Source organism: Nannospalax galili, unplaced genomic scaffold (assembly GCF_000622305.1).
Source record: "Nannospalax galili isolate Female #2095 unplaced genomic scaffold, S.galili_v1.0 scaffold236, whole genome shotgun sequence".
In the NCBI taxonomy this organism is placed as follows: domain Eukaryota; kingdom Metazoa; phylum Chordata; class Mammalia; order Rodentia; family Spalacidae; genus Nannospalax; species Nannospalax galili.
This window is the reverse complement of record NW_008338710.1, coordinates 3,186,994-3,202,169: the sequence shown is the minus strand read 5'-3', so window position 1 is coordinate 3,202,169 and position 15,176 is coordinate 3,186,994. Positions and strand designations below refer to the sequence as shown.

The window sequence follows — 15,176 nt, the reverse complement described above, 5'->3', positions numbered from 1 at the left end:
CTGGTCTACATAGTGAGTTCCAGGACAGCTGGGGCTACAGGGAGACCATGTCTCAAAAAGACCAAAAAAAAAAAAAAAAAAAAACAAAAGGCAAAAAAAGGGGGGAGTAGAAAAAAAAAAAAAAAAAAAGCCTCATAAAATCTCAACTTTGGAGAGATGGATCAGGATTTAAGAGCATGAACTGCTCTTGCAGAAGACCCAGATTTGAATCCCAGCACCCACATAGTGACTAACAACTGTTAGTAATTCCAGTTCCAGAGGATCCAGTGCCCTCTTCTGTCCTTCTCAGGCATTGTACAACATGAGTGCACTTACATACGTGCAGGTGTAACACTCATACCTATAAACTATAAATTAAATAAATAAATAATTTTTTTTTGTCTTTTTGAGACAGGGTCTCTCTGTAGCCCCAGCTGTCCTGGAACTCACTACATAGACCAGGCTAGCCTTGAACTCACAGAGATCTGCCTGCCTCTGCCTCCCAAGTGCTGGGATTAAAGGCATGCACCACCATGCCCGGCATAAATAAATAATTTTTTTAAACAAAAAATAAAATAAACTCTAGTCTATCTGTTGGAAGACCCACCTTTCCAATTTCACTGGTCAATCACCTGTTTATAGGACCACCCCTAGGAAGGTGAGTTCACCTTAAGCCATGCTAAATGGGTGGGCAGAATATCTAGTGTGCTAATGGGATAGCGAACTTTTCCTGCCTGGAATCCTGCCTCCTAGTACAGTGCTTCTGGACCTGGCCACAGACATGTAGCTCTCTGTAATCTCTCTCCTTTTCTTCTTCGTATCCCTTTTCTAAGCATGCTCTCTCTAATACTTTGGGCTACCCCAGCACCTTGTATTTCTTTACTTTTTCTCTGAAGCATCCTTCTCCCCACCATATGGCTGCCAGTCAGCCACATGTCTGACCTCCATGCAGGCCCTAAACCTGCATGGCTTCCTGGCTTTTTTCCTTCTCCCCTCCATTCGCCTCCTCACGGCAGCTGCCGAGATTTCCAGCTCGTCTGCCCTGAGGATTTTTCTTTAAAATTCTAATAAAATTGTCCTAAAGCTTCCATTTGAATCCATTCTTAAATTCTTTTATAAATGAGACTAAGAACCGTGTAGGGGTTCTTTCTCCCCCGTAACATTAGGTTTTTATTTGTTCAGGTAATTGTAATATTGGTGTAGTAACACAGCATTGACCCACCCTGAGTGTAGATGGAACCATTCTGTTGGTTGGGGCTTGGCCTAAATAAAAAGGAAGAAGGGAGCTGAGCATTCATTTCTGTGTCCTGACTGTGGATGTAATATGACCAGGTGCCTCACACCCCTGTTGCCATTCCTTCTCTGCCATGATGGACTGGACCCTGAAACAGAGTCGAAATGAGCTTTCTTTCTTAAATTTCTTTGATCAGACTGCCTCCTGATAGGCCTTGACACAAACGGCAGAATGTATGAACTCTAGTGGGAGGAGCTGTGGGAGGGTTCCAAAGAGGAAGGGGATATAAAGATGATTTTCTGTATGAAATACACAAAAATTAAATTAAAAAAATTTTAAAAACAGAAACTAAAAATTGTTGGATAGTACATGCTTTTAATCCTAGCACTTGAGAGGCAGGGAGATCTCTGAAATAAAGGCTTGTCTGGTCTCCATTGTGAGTTCCAAGCCAGTTCAGACACCTACATACATGCAGGCAATACACTCATGCACATAAACTAAAAATAAAGAAACTAAAAATGTAATTACCATATGACCCAGCTAGACCACTCCTGAACTTACACCCAAAGGATTTTATATCCAACCACAGAGATTCTTGCTCATCTTTATATATTGCTGCCCTCTTCACAATTGCAAAGAAATAAAATCAGCCTAGATGCCCATCAACTGATAAATGGATAATGAGAATTCCATACACACACACACACACACACACACACACACACAGCCTTAAAGAAAAAATGAAATCAGAAAAAAAAGAAAAAAATGAAATCAAAATTTGCAGGAATCTTGATAGAACTGGAAGATATATTGTGAAGTAGCACAGACTCAGAAAGAGGAATAGCACATGTTCTTTTTTTAATATTTATTTTTCATTATGTGTATAAGTGCACATCTGTGCATGGGTATGTTCAGGTGACTACAAGTGCCCAAGGAAGCCAGAGACCCTAGATCCACCAGGAGCTAGAGTTACAGGTGGTTAAAGTACCACCCAATGTGGTTGCTGAAAACTGAACTCAGGTCCTCTAGAAGAGCAGTATGTGCTCTTAACTGCTGAGCTGAGCCCAGCCCACTTCTCTCTTCTATGCACATCCTATTTTCTGTTTTTTTTTTTGTTTGTTTGTTTGTTGTTTTGGTTTTGTTTTTGGTCTTTGAAACAGGGTCTCCCTGTAGCCCCAGCTGGCCTTGAACTCAGAGATCACTATGTAAACCAAGCTGGCCTTGAACTCATAGAGATCTGCCTGCCTCTGCCTCCCAAGTGCTGGGACTATAGGTGTGTGCCACCAAGCCTGGCTTTACTTTCTGTTTTTTTATATATTTGTATTTATGTGGTGATGAGTGTTAATAGAGGTCAGAAAACTAGAAAGGGACCTATGGCAGGACAAAAAAGAGGCTTTAAATGAGAAGGGAGGGTGGGGTACATGCCTTTAATCCCAACATTTGGAGGCACAGGCAGGCAGATCTCTGTGAATCCAGGCCAGCCTGATCTATGTAAGGAGTTCTAGGCCAGCTGGGGAGACCCTGTCAAAAAAACAATTAAAAGAGAAGGAAGAGGAGGAGGGGGGGGGAGAATGAAAGGAGGAATAGGGCACACAGATGGGGGAAAGTATGATGGTGGGTCATCTACCAAATTAAATATGTATGGAAATGCCATAGGAAACTTAGTATGCAAGCTAAGTTTTTTTTAAAAAATGAGTGAATAAGCCAGGCGTAGTAGCACACGCCTGTAGTCCCAGCACTTGGGAGGCAGAGGCAGGTGGATCTCTGTGAGTTCAAGGCCAGCCTGGTCTACATAGTGAGTTCCAGGACAGCTGGGGCTACAAGGAGACCCTGCTTCAAAAAAAAAAAAAAATCAAAACAAACAAACAAAAAGAGTGAATAATTGGATGTAGGTAGCTTGGTAGGGTGCTTGCCTAGCATGCATGATGCATAAAGTCCTGAATTCAATCTCCAGCTCTACATAATACTGGCATGGTGATGCATGTCTGTAATTGCTAAACTCAGGAGGTAGAAGCAGGAGGATCAGGAATTCAAAGTCATCTTTGGCTACATATGAATTTGAGGCCAGCCTGCTCTCTCTCTCTCTCTCTCTCTCTCTGTCTCTCTGTCTCTCTCTCTGTCTCCTCTTTTTCAAACAGGGTCTCACTATGTAGACCAGGATGATGTGAAAAAAGTTCCCAGAAAGACTGGGTCTTGAAACTGACCCTAAGGTCAATCAACTGATTAGAACTTCAGTGATTGTAGAGAGTGGAATGTTGCAGGTCTAGAGCCTAATTACTATTTATCTTGAGCTATCTTTAATCCCCTAAATAGCCACTCCTAAATAGCCACTCCTTGCTCACCCATTTCTCAATTAACAGTCTGTGACTAACAGATTAAAAACCTCTTGGAATGTATTAATTTAGCAGACCACCAGCTTCCATCAACTCCAGGGCTAAGAAGCCTGTCAGATAGCATTTAAGGCCTACAGCAGAATTCTCCCTGCTTTGCTATATTAACACAGCTCTCTGATGTCTCCACCAATGTAGTTGAAAAATGTCTTGATTTATGACTTTCTTTGTTCAGTTACTATAAAAACTATTACCATATTGGATCATGGAATTTGGGATAACCTGAATTTATGTTCCCCAGGTATGATCACTCATATAATAAGCTTATGCCTTATCCCCTTTGAAGTGAGAGAAGTGCTTTTGCATCAACAATGGTCTTGAACTCACAAAGATCTGCCAGCCTCTGTGTTTTCAGTCTCAGCTTGAATTAGAGGCATGAGCCACCACACATGGCAAAGATTTAATTTTGGTTGATGTATATGTCTGTATGGATGTATACCATATGTGTGCAGGTGCTGGTGGAGGTGACAAGAGGTGTTGGATCTTCTGGAGCTAGAGTTACAGGCAGTTGTGAACTGCCTGACATGTTGCTGGGAACTGAACTCTGGTTCTATGGAAGACCAGGGACTACTCTTTTTCATTTATTTATTTTTTTGAGACAGGGTCTCATTATGCAGCCCTGGCTGGCTTGGGCTTGTGTCATAAAACTACAGAGCTCCACTTGCCTGCCTCTGCCTCTGCCTCTGCCTCTGCCTCTGCCTCTGCCTCTGCCTCCTGAGTGCTGGGACTAAAGGTGTGCCCACCACACCTGGCAGGAACTACTGTTAACTGCTGAGAAGAGGAGGAGGGGGAAGGGAGGAAAAGGGGAAGAAAAGAAACATCAAAAAAAAAAAGGAAAAGAAAGTTGGCATCACTTATAAATTGATAATTTTTTTTTTCTTTTCTTTTTTTTTCGGTCTTTTTGAAACAGTTTCCTTTTAGCCCCAGCTGGCCTACAACTCACTATGTAGACCAGGCTGGCTTCAAACTGACAGAGATCTATCTGCCTGGCTCTGCCTTCCAAGTGCAGGGATTAAAGGCATGTGCCACCATGCCCAGCTCTATTGTAAATATCTTAATTAGCTTTATGTTTTGATTCTATAATTAACATTGAAACAGGATAGAAGTCAGTTGTGGCACGAGCCCATAATCTCAGCACTGCTAGGATAGGCAGCTGCGTCAGAAGGATCTCTCCAGCCCAAGGCATTATTATTTTTATGAAATTGTTTTTCCAAAGAGCAATAAAACAATTACCTACAAAGCTTAAAGAATTATCAGTCATGGGGCTGGAGAATTGGTGCAGTAATTGGTTGTTCTTGCAGAAGACCCAGGTTCGAATCCCAGCACCCACGTGGCAGCTAACAACAGTCCACAACTCCAGTCCCAGGGGATCTGACAGCCTCTTCTGACCTCCGCAGGCATTGGACGACACAGGGGCACTTACCTATATGCAGGGAATACATACATACACATAAAATAAATAAATACAATTTTAAAAGCTGGGCGTGGTGGCACACGCCTTTAGTTCCAGCACTCAGGAGGCAGAGGCAGGTGGATCTCTGTGAGTTCAAGGCCAGCCTGGTCTACATAGTGAGTTCCAGGACAGCTGGGGCTACAGGGAGACCCTGTCTTAAAAAGACCAAAAAAAGAATTATCAGTCATAACTGATAGCTTTGAAAATAGAAAAGCTACTTTTAGTCAGTACTAGTTTTCTATTTCAGAGCATTTCTGAATTTAATATATCTCATCCCTATCTCAGAAAATTGATGTAACTTATATTAAAATCTCTCCCTTTAAAGCCTCAAAAATAAAAAAAAGTAATTGGTGCTGGAGAGATGGCTCAGCACTTAAGAGCACTTGCCACTCTTGCAGAGGATCTGGATTCAATTCCCAGCATCTAATGGTGACTCACAACTGTATATAACTTCAGTTATAAGAAATCCAATGTCCTCTTCTGGGCACTGTGGGTATTGCACACATGGTATACTAACATTCATGCAGGCAAAACACTCATACACATAAAATAAAAATTAAGTCTTGCCAGGCATAGTGGCGCATGCCTTTAATCCCAGCACTTGGGAGACAGAGGCAGGCGGATCTTTGCAAGTTCGAGGCCAGCCTGGTCTACATAGTGAGTTCCAGGACAGCTGGGGCTACAGGGAGACCCTGTCTCAAAAAAAAAAAAAAAAAGTCTTAAATAAATACAATAAAAAGTAAAGGGTGGACTGGGGATACAGCACTTGCCTAGCATGTATAAGGCCCTAGGTTCAATCCCCAGTACCACAAAGACAAAGGAAAAAAAAAAACAACAACAAAGGCACTACAATAAATGTTCTAGTGAGCCAAACAGAAGAGGTGCAGTGTCTGGGGTTCATTTGCTTGATCTTTTTAATAACGTGGATCTAAGCAGGAGCTTATACACATTAGGTAAGCACCCTAACACTGTGCTACATCCATAACACCTATGTTTTTGGACCAGACTTTCTGTGTGACGCATGCTGGCCTCTAACTCAAGATCCTTTTATCTCAGTCTCTCAAGTGCTTGGATTATAGGCCTTGATCACTCCATAAAGAGGCTGGTTTTAGAGAAAAAAAAAAATGAAAAAGAAACACCAAAAAGTGATTGGTCATTACTTCCTTTTAAGGTGAGCACAAGGAGACAAAACAGTAAGTCAACTAACCAATCAGTTAACATCTGGTCACCTCAGGTCTTTCTTTTGTGTAAGGATTAAAGCAGAAAGAACATTATTATCATGTTAGTTATAGTTGACCAGTTCTAGAAACTTGGCTGTTATCTCTCTAATCCCAGTTTCTTATAAGATAGATTGGGTTCAGCTAGATAGAAACTGGGAACTTTAGCATTAGTGACTTCGGTTTGGGTTTTAGTCTGTTGGAGCTCCATATAATAGTTTGATCCAAAACAATGGTTATCTGTAATTTTATTTTACTGTATTTAAAAAAATACTTTATTATTGTTTATTATTTTATGTGTATGAATATTTCACCTACATGTATGTATGTATGTACCCATGTTATGCAATGCCCATGGAGGTCAGAAGAGGGCATCAGATCCCCTGGAACTGGAGTTAAGGTGAGGACCAAAATAAATTCTAAAGAGCCAATTTAGAGTTACTGTTAGCTACCTAGACAGAGATTAGTAGCCTTGGAGATCTTTGAGGATGGCCCCCCTCCCTCATGCTTGGCTTTGGACTCCATCTGCTGTTTTTCTGTTACTACTAAAAAGAAAAACATTACAAATGCACCTCCTTAGGCCTCCTGGTCAAAAGAATGGAATACCTCTAGCCTTGGGTGGAGACATGACACTCTGAGCTGCTGCAAAGATGAGAACATTACATACTGTTGTCTCCCCAAGAGTTAATCCAACAGAGCCGGTCAGTCACGTGGCTAGGAGTTCACTCCCAGGAAAGCTGATTCACCTGATGACTTGCTAAGCAGATGAGAGGAATACTTATCCTCTTAATGAGATAATGTACTTAACATTCCCAGAAACTTTCTCCATACAGTCACTCAGTCGCTCGCAGAGCTTTCATCATGTAAGCACTGCGGAGTTTGCCGGGGTTACTGAGTTACTCAGAAAACCATAGCTTTTCCTTTTCCTCCTCTCGATCTCTTTTTATTTTGGACAGTGGCCAAAACCTAGGCATGCTTTCCCAGACACTCCCAGCTTTCTCACTTCTCTGAAGCTCCCCACCCCCTTCCTTCCTGAGGCTGCCTGCGGACCTCCATTGCCCAGCCCTCCTGCTTTCTTGAACCCTAACTTAAACGACTTTCTTCCTCCTCTTCAGCTCCCTTCTCTTAGCAACTGCCAAGATTTACAGCTTGCTTGTCGTGTTGTTTTTCTCTAAAGCTCTAATATAATTGAACTTCCTTCCAAATCTGTTTCTAAATTATTTTATTAATGAGACTAAGAACCCAAAAGAGAGAACTGAAAATTTTCTCAGCAACAGCAGCAGTACATAAATTGGGCATGGTGGCACCTGCCAACACTGGGAAGATGGAGGCCAGAGTGTAGAGCACAAAGTCATCCTCAGCTACATAGCAAGTTTGAGCTGTCCTGGGATATGAGACTCAAAAGAAAAAACAAAAAGAAAGAAACAAACAAAAACCCTCATTCATATAATTCTATATGCAAGGAATATGAGAAAAAAGATTTTTTAATGAGGAAAGCAAAATATATTTTTATCGAGAAAAACTGTGATTTTGCAGAATTTGGAAATTTCTTAAAAGAACTATTGCAGGAGCCAGGCTTGGTGGTGGTGCATGCCTTTAATCCCAGCATTAGGGAGGATGAGGCAGGCCAGCCTGGTCTACATAGTGAGTTCCAGGCCAGCTGGGGCTACAGGAAGACCTTGTCTCAAAAAGACCAAAAAGAACTGTTGCAGGAACTCACTAGCTGTATGACCAGAAGGAGTTAAGCCACACTGCCTGGGGATCTTTCACATCCTCTGAAACACTGGGAGCTCTCACTCTGACCCTTCTAAGCCTTTCCAAAGATACTGGGTGATGCCACCTCTGGCAGAAGTCGGGCACTGCACATTCTCCTGTGGCTCAGCGTTCTTCACTCCCTGGCCAGAGCCTCCTTGGCTTCTTTTCCCTCCTCATTGTCTCCCTTGTCCCAGCTTCCTCCATGAATTTAAGGGCTGTGGGATTTGGCAGTTTTGTTTTAGTTTTAGTTTTTTGAGCCAGGGTCTCATGTAGCTCAAGCTGGTCTCTATTTGGCTATGTAGCAGAGACTAGCCTTCAACTCCTGATCCTCCTGACTCAGTCTCCCAAGTACTGAGATTACAGATGTGAACAACTTCTGACATGTGTTTTGTTGTTTTGTTTTTCAACTTTCCTTCCCAATAGATGACCTCATAAAGATGCCAGTAATTAGCAAAAGTCTGATAAAGTGAGCCCCTAGCACTAACAATGGCAGTTCAGATGTGGACCAGCAAGATGCAGCCACACCAGAGCCCAAAGAACAAGAGAGATAACCTGCCATCTACCAAAAGAAAAACACCAAGTTCTCTAGCAAAATCACTGCAAAGTTGTCTGTTAGTGCTAAAATAATTCAGAGAGCCATCACTAAAATAATCTCTGATCTTCCTCCTAACTGCAGTCCCAGGCCTAAAGAAGACACAGCACTGATGGAGACTGACTAAACTTGGCCTGTCAGCTTCTGTATAGGAAGATGACAGGGTTTGCTGCTGCTGTATATTTGGAATTTTTTTCTGGAATCACATTTCCATCAGGTTATTTATGTCACCAAATTTTACATTATGCACCATAATCTATCACTGCAACATCAATAGTCAAGGAGTCATCTTCTTGGACATTCTTAAAGATAATGGGGTCCCTGCTTTGACTATTTCCAAGGTGTTGCTCCCCGCCCCCAACAGATTGCAACCCTTGAGATCAATCATCTGTTTCAAACCATAGATGACAGGATAGCCAGTGGACTAAATGGTGCTTAACATAATTCACACAATTAGCACACACCATGAAGGAGCTGAAGGCCTATGATCCCATCCTATGGCTTCTACAGATGCTGACTTCTGTGTATATGTTATGCTGATTATACTCTTTGTTTTTGTCTTTTGGAGACAGGAAGACTCCCCAAAGGGGTATATGCTATTAAGAGTAGAACTTTGGGGCCAGGCATGGTGGCACATGCCTTTAATGCTAGCACTTGAGAGGCAAAGGCAGACAGAGCTCTGTGAGATTGAGGCCAACCTGGTCTCCATAGCAAGTTTCAGGACAGCTGGGATTATAGAGAGACCCTGTCTCAAAAACAGAACAAAAAAAAGCATAGAACTTTTAGCTGTAGATTAGTCATACTTAGGATACTTACTTGCAAGTCTTGCTTTTTTGGGATATTAAAATGTATTTTGTCATATACTAAATATACTGGCTCTGAAGTATACCAGATATATACTGTATTTCAGCCTAATTTGTTATCTGTATGACATTCAAAGGAAGTGTAGGTGACAAGAAAATATGTCATTTGTATCCAGCCCAGCTCTATCTCTGAGTATGTATCATTCTGCTGTGAAAAAAGTTTACTTTTTCCCTTTGTCAGTTGGTAGTAAGGGGATTTCCTTTCAAACTCCATAGCTTAAACACAATAAATACACACCTAAAGGGAAAAAAATTGTTTGAAACTATAAATGTAAGAAAGGAATGAAAACAAGGCAGAAAGGAACCAAGAAGTAATGAATAGAAATGTAAAGAAATTGTGGCAGTATAGTTTTGGTGAGAAAAACTAAACAGAGAATTTTTTTTTTTTTTTGATCTTTTTGAGACAGGGTCTCCCTGTAGCTCCAGGTGGCTTGGAACTCACTATGTAGACCAGGCTGGTCTTGAACTCACAGAGATCTGCCTGCCTCTGCCTCCTGCATACTGGAATTAAAGGCGTGCGCCACCACTCCTGGCAAGAATTTGTGTGTGTGTGTGTGTGTCTTTTTGAGACAGGGTCTCCCTGTAGCCCCAGCTGTCCTGGAACTTGCTATGTAGACCAGGCTGGCCTCGAACTCACAGAGATCCGCCTGCCTCTGCCTCCCGAGTGCTGGGATTAAAGGCGTGCGCCACCACGCTCGGCAAGAATTTTTTTTTTAGATATTTTATTTATTATTTTTATTTTAAGTGTATGTGTGTATTGCCTGCATGTAGGTAAGTGCACCCGTGTCGTGCAATGCCTTGGAGGTCAGAAGAGGGCTTCGGATTCCCCTGGAACTGGACACCATATGGGTGTTGGGAATCGAACCCGGATGCTCTGCAAGAGCAGTCAGTGCTCTTAACCCCTGAGCCATCTCTCTGCCCCCCCCCCCCCCTTTTTGGACTCACTGTAGCCCCAGCTAGCCTGGAACTCACTTTGTAGACATCTGCCTCTGCCTCTCAAGTACTGGGATAAAAGGTGTGCGCCACACCCAGCTCATTTCTCCTTTTTTCTTAATTAATAATTAATTAGTTAATTATTTTATGTGTAGGAGTGTTGTGCCTGCACGTATGTAAGTGCAAGCATGCAATACCTGTGGAGGCAAGAAGAGGGCATCAGATCCCTTAGAACTGGAGTTACAGACAATTGCTAGCCACATTGAGGGTAGTGTGAACCAAACCTGAGTCCTGTGCAAGAGCAGCCAGTGCTCTTAACCACTGAGCTATCTCTCTAGCCTCAATTTCAATTCCCTCTTACAGAAAATGAAAATTCATGAGGCCAAGGAGCTCAGTGTGTTCAGTCTCTGGTCTATGAAGTGGTTCAAACATTGTAAAGCACTCATTTCTGTATGTCCCCAGTACCTATCACCCCCTTAGAGCTCTGTTAAACAACTATAGGGCAGTTGCAGACAGTCTGAACCCCACACTTGGTCTCTAGTATTTTAGAGACAAAAGACTGGCTAATAAGCAGCCAAATATTACTATACCAGGCTCAGTTACTAGACCTCCTACACAGTTATGACTGAAACTTTGCCAAACACTTAACCCAACCATTGTAATGTCTATAGCACATAAGTCTCTAATTTGCTGGTTATGCAATGTTCTCTTCCTATTAGACATTGAGGCAAGGGCCTCTCCCTGGAACTCCAAAGGCTGAGAGAATAGCACTGACATAGGAAATAGCCTTGCCATTAGGAAAAAGGAAGTCATTAACTGCATATACCAATTCCAGATAAGCCTTCTCAGTGATTTATGCTCACAATGCAATCAGGAAAAAGCAGTCCTCTTTTTTCTATTATTACATTTATTTATTGTATGTGTGTTTCATGTGCCACAGTGCGCAGGGGACAACTTGTAGGAGTCACTTCTATATAGTCATGTGGGGTCCCAGGGATTGAACTTAGGTTATCAGGTTTAGTGGCAAGCATTTTTGTTCACTGAGCCATCTCTCTAGCCCAAAATCAGTCCTTTTAATGTCACCAATAAAGAAATTAAATATGGAAAGAGGTCTTAGGAGAGTAGCAAATATACAATAAATAAATGTACAAATACATTTATTTATAAATAAATAAATGCTGACACTACAACTTAACATGCAGCCTGTCAGAGAGATTCTACAGCTGCCTTTGAGCCTTTTTCTGCCACTCCAAATTTACTTTTTAAAGAAAGACATAAAGGAAGCAAAAAGGTCAGACTTTCAAATGCCTCCTTTCTCAATGATGATGGACAAAACAAGGAAAGGTCTAGCTTCCAGGAAAGGTGGCCTGGACAGTTTTTAGATTTTTCCTGTAGTCCAGATTTTAATGTAAAAGTCTGTACAACTGGCTCATTGGGATAATAAAGACCCCAAATTTAGAGGAGATCACAGCTAAACTAAAAGAATGATGCATATACTACCATAAAAATAGCATTCAAATGATATCATCCATACCCCCATTAGAAAGGGCAATACGAGCCAGATGTATTGGGCTAGAGAGGACTGATTTTTTTTTCTTGTATTTCATACTGAACATCCCAAACAATTTTATTCATCTTTATACCCCCATCCCAAATGGCACCCTCCCATAGTCTCCCCCACCCACCCACTGGAGCCCATATACTCTGTCATCCCTGTTACTGCTCACTGTGTTGTCAGTGCCCCCAGCCATTTCCCAGTGAAGTCCACCTGCTGAGTCTAGTCAGCCTATCTAGATTTCCTTGTTTCATCTAGCAGCGATCAGTTGCCAACATTCCTTTAAATAAGATTGGGGTCTGCTGTTCATTTTCCCAGTTCTATACTGGATTACTGTCTGCCTGAGTTTGCATGGGATTTGTGTATGCTGACATCTTTGCCATAGAATCATATGAGCAAGTTCCCAGGACCTTATGGGACTCTGTTTCCATATGGTCATGCCCATCTTCCCTGGCTCTTAGAATCTCTCTGTTCCCTCTTCCACGATGGTCCTTGAGCCTTGGGTGGATGAAGTTTAATAAAGGGGTCCTGGGGCTGGAGAGATGGCTCAGCGGTTAAGAACACTGACTGTTCTTGCAGAAGACCGGGTTTTGAATCCCAGCACCCACCCACATAACAGCAAACAACTATGCGTAACTCCAGTCCCAGGGGATCTGACAGCCTCTTCTGACCTCGGAGGGCATTGCACAACATGGGTGCACTTACCTACATGCAGGCAATACATGCATACACATAAAATAAAAATAATAAAATTTTAAAAATAAAAATAAAGGGGTCCTGTTCAGGACCATTATTTAGCAGACTCTTGATCTCTACACTTTGGCCATTTGTTAACTTCTGTGTTCCTGGCCCTCTGCTGCATGAGGGAGCTTCATTATTGAGAACTGATTCCTTAGACTAATACCAAGTACCACAACTGGTCACACAGGGACATTGTCTATGAATTGCCCAGGCCTAAGGGACACACCTGCAATGCAACCCCTACACCTAAGGCTCATGGAACATAGAACAGGATTAAAGAAGAGGACACTGAGGACTGATTTTAAATACCATACCAACCACTCCAGAAGAAGTAGAGAAAGTGTTGGTTTTTGAGCTTCTGTGGTTTTTTGTTGTTTGGTTGGTTGGTTTTTTTAGGTTTTTGTTTTGTAGTTGTTGTTTTGAGACAGGGTCTGCCTGTAGCCCCAGCTGGCCTGGAACTTACTAGGTAAAGCAGGTTGGCCTCAATCTCACAGAGATTTGCCCGTCTCTGCCTCATGAGTGCTGACCTTAAAGGCATGCACTACCACCCCTGGCACATTCTGTTTGTTTTGTTTTTTAATGTATATTTTCTAAGATCTTATTTATTTTTACTTTAGATGTATGAGTATTTTTGCATGCATGTATGCAAGTGGGCCCATGTACACAATGGATATGGAAGCCAGAAGAGGGAATTGGATCCCCTGAAACTGGAGTTACTGAGGGCTGTTAGCTGCCATGTGGGTGCTGAGAACTAAACCCAGGTCTTCTGAAAGAGCAGCCAGTGCTCTTAACCCCTGAGCAATTTCTCAAGCCCCCCCTTTTAAATTTATTTATTCATTTATTTGTACGTGTGTGTGTGTGTATACTATAGCACATGGGAAGAGGTCAGAGGACAACTTTCAGGAGTTGGTACTCTCCACCTTGTTGAGGCAGGGTCTATCTTGTGGCAGGGCCTCTCATTGTTTCTGCCTTACTGCATCTTCCAGGCTACCTGGCCCATGAGCTTCTGGGTGACTCTCCTGACTCTGCCTCCCATCTTGCCCTAGGACTGCTAGGATTACAGACGCATGCCACCATATCTGACTTTGTGGGTTCCCGGGATCCTAGGTCTTTAGGCTTGTTCAGCAAGTGCTTTCACCTGCTAAGCCATCTGCGTGGCCCCAAACTTCTGCTTGGGGGTTTTGTTTTGTTTTTTCATTTGTACAGTTGTCTTTTGTGTTTTTGTTTGTTTGTTTTGAGACAGGATTACATGCAGCCTAGGCTGGTTTTGAATTCATTACGTAGCAGAAGATGACTCAAGTTCCTGGTGCTCCTACATGCCCTACCCAAGTATGTGCAGACCCAGTTTGTTCATGGTTTTGTTTTTGTTTTATTTTGTTCTTAAACGGAGTTAGATATGAAGGAAATGATATAAATCCACCAGGGGCCAGTTGAAAATGGGGAATTGTATCAAATTTTTGTGTTATGCGTACCATTGAAATAGGATTGGCTTGGGAACATGAAGGGGTCAATGGAAAAAAAAACTTTAAAAGAAAATAAAGGAGCTGGAGAGATGGCTCAGTGGTTAAGAGCACTGACTGCCCTTGTAGAGGACTGGGGGTCTATTCCCAGCACCTACATGGTGGCTATGAACCGTCCTTAATGCCAGTTCCAGGGGAATCCAAAGCTCTCTTCTGACCTCCGCGGCATTGCAGGACACGGATGCACTCACATACATGCAGGCAATACACTCATACACATAAAATAAAAATAATAAAATATAATATTAAAGAAAAGAAAAAGGGCTGTAAAACAAATAAAACAAAACAAAAAAGCAAAACTACCCCTCCCCCAGGAATTTATAGCCTATAAACTATATAGTATATACGCGTGGAATTAATAACTGTCAAATTGACTTTGTATTGAATGAAAAACAACTTCAACTGCAGACACCATGTCTGCCCTAAGTTGTACCTTGATATGCCATGAAATATTTCTTATAAAGTCACCTAGTAAAAAATAATGTATGGAATTCTGCACCACATCCCCCAGATGTAGTATAAAGCCCAACTCTCTTTTTTTAGAAGTCTTTTTTATTCTATTTTTATTTATTTTGTGTGTGCATGTGCACTGTATGCCCCCATGCACTGGAGCTGCAGCACACAAGCAGAGGTCAAAGCGGAGGTCAGAAGCCAACTTTCGAAAGACAGTTTTCTCTTCACCCTGGCGGTTCCCAGGATGGAACTCAGGTCATGAGCCTTGGTGGGAAGGGCCTTTACCCGCTAAGCCATCTCACTCTCTTAAGAAACCTGCATTCCCTGGCTTTTTAAAAAATTCTTTCTTTACTTTCCTTACTTTACTTTACTTTTCTTTTTCATATATTTGTTATGTCTAGTGTTGGGTTTAATAAAGGCATTTTATGCAGGTATGCATGTACTTTGACCTTCTTCATCCCCATTATGCTCTCTCCTTCTTCCCCTACTCC

General features: G+C 42.1%; 1 pseudogene; it reads left to right on the top strand.

Moving 5' to 3' along the window:
* The window catches only part of LOC115070402, a 22,361-nt pseudogene extending 13,337 nt beyond the window's left edge, over positions 1–9,024 (top strand).
* Positions 9,025–15,176: the final 6,152 nt, after the last annotated feature.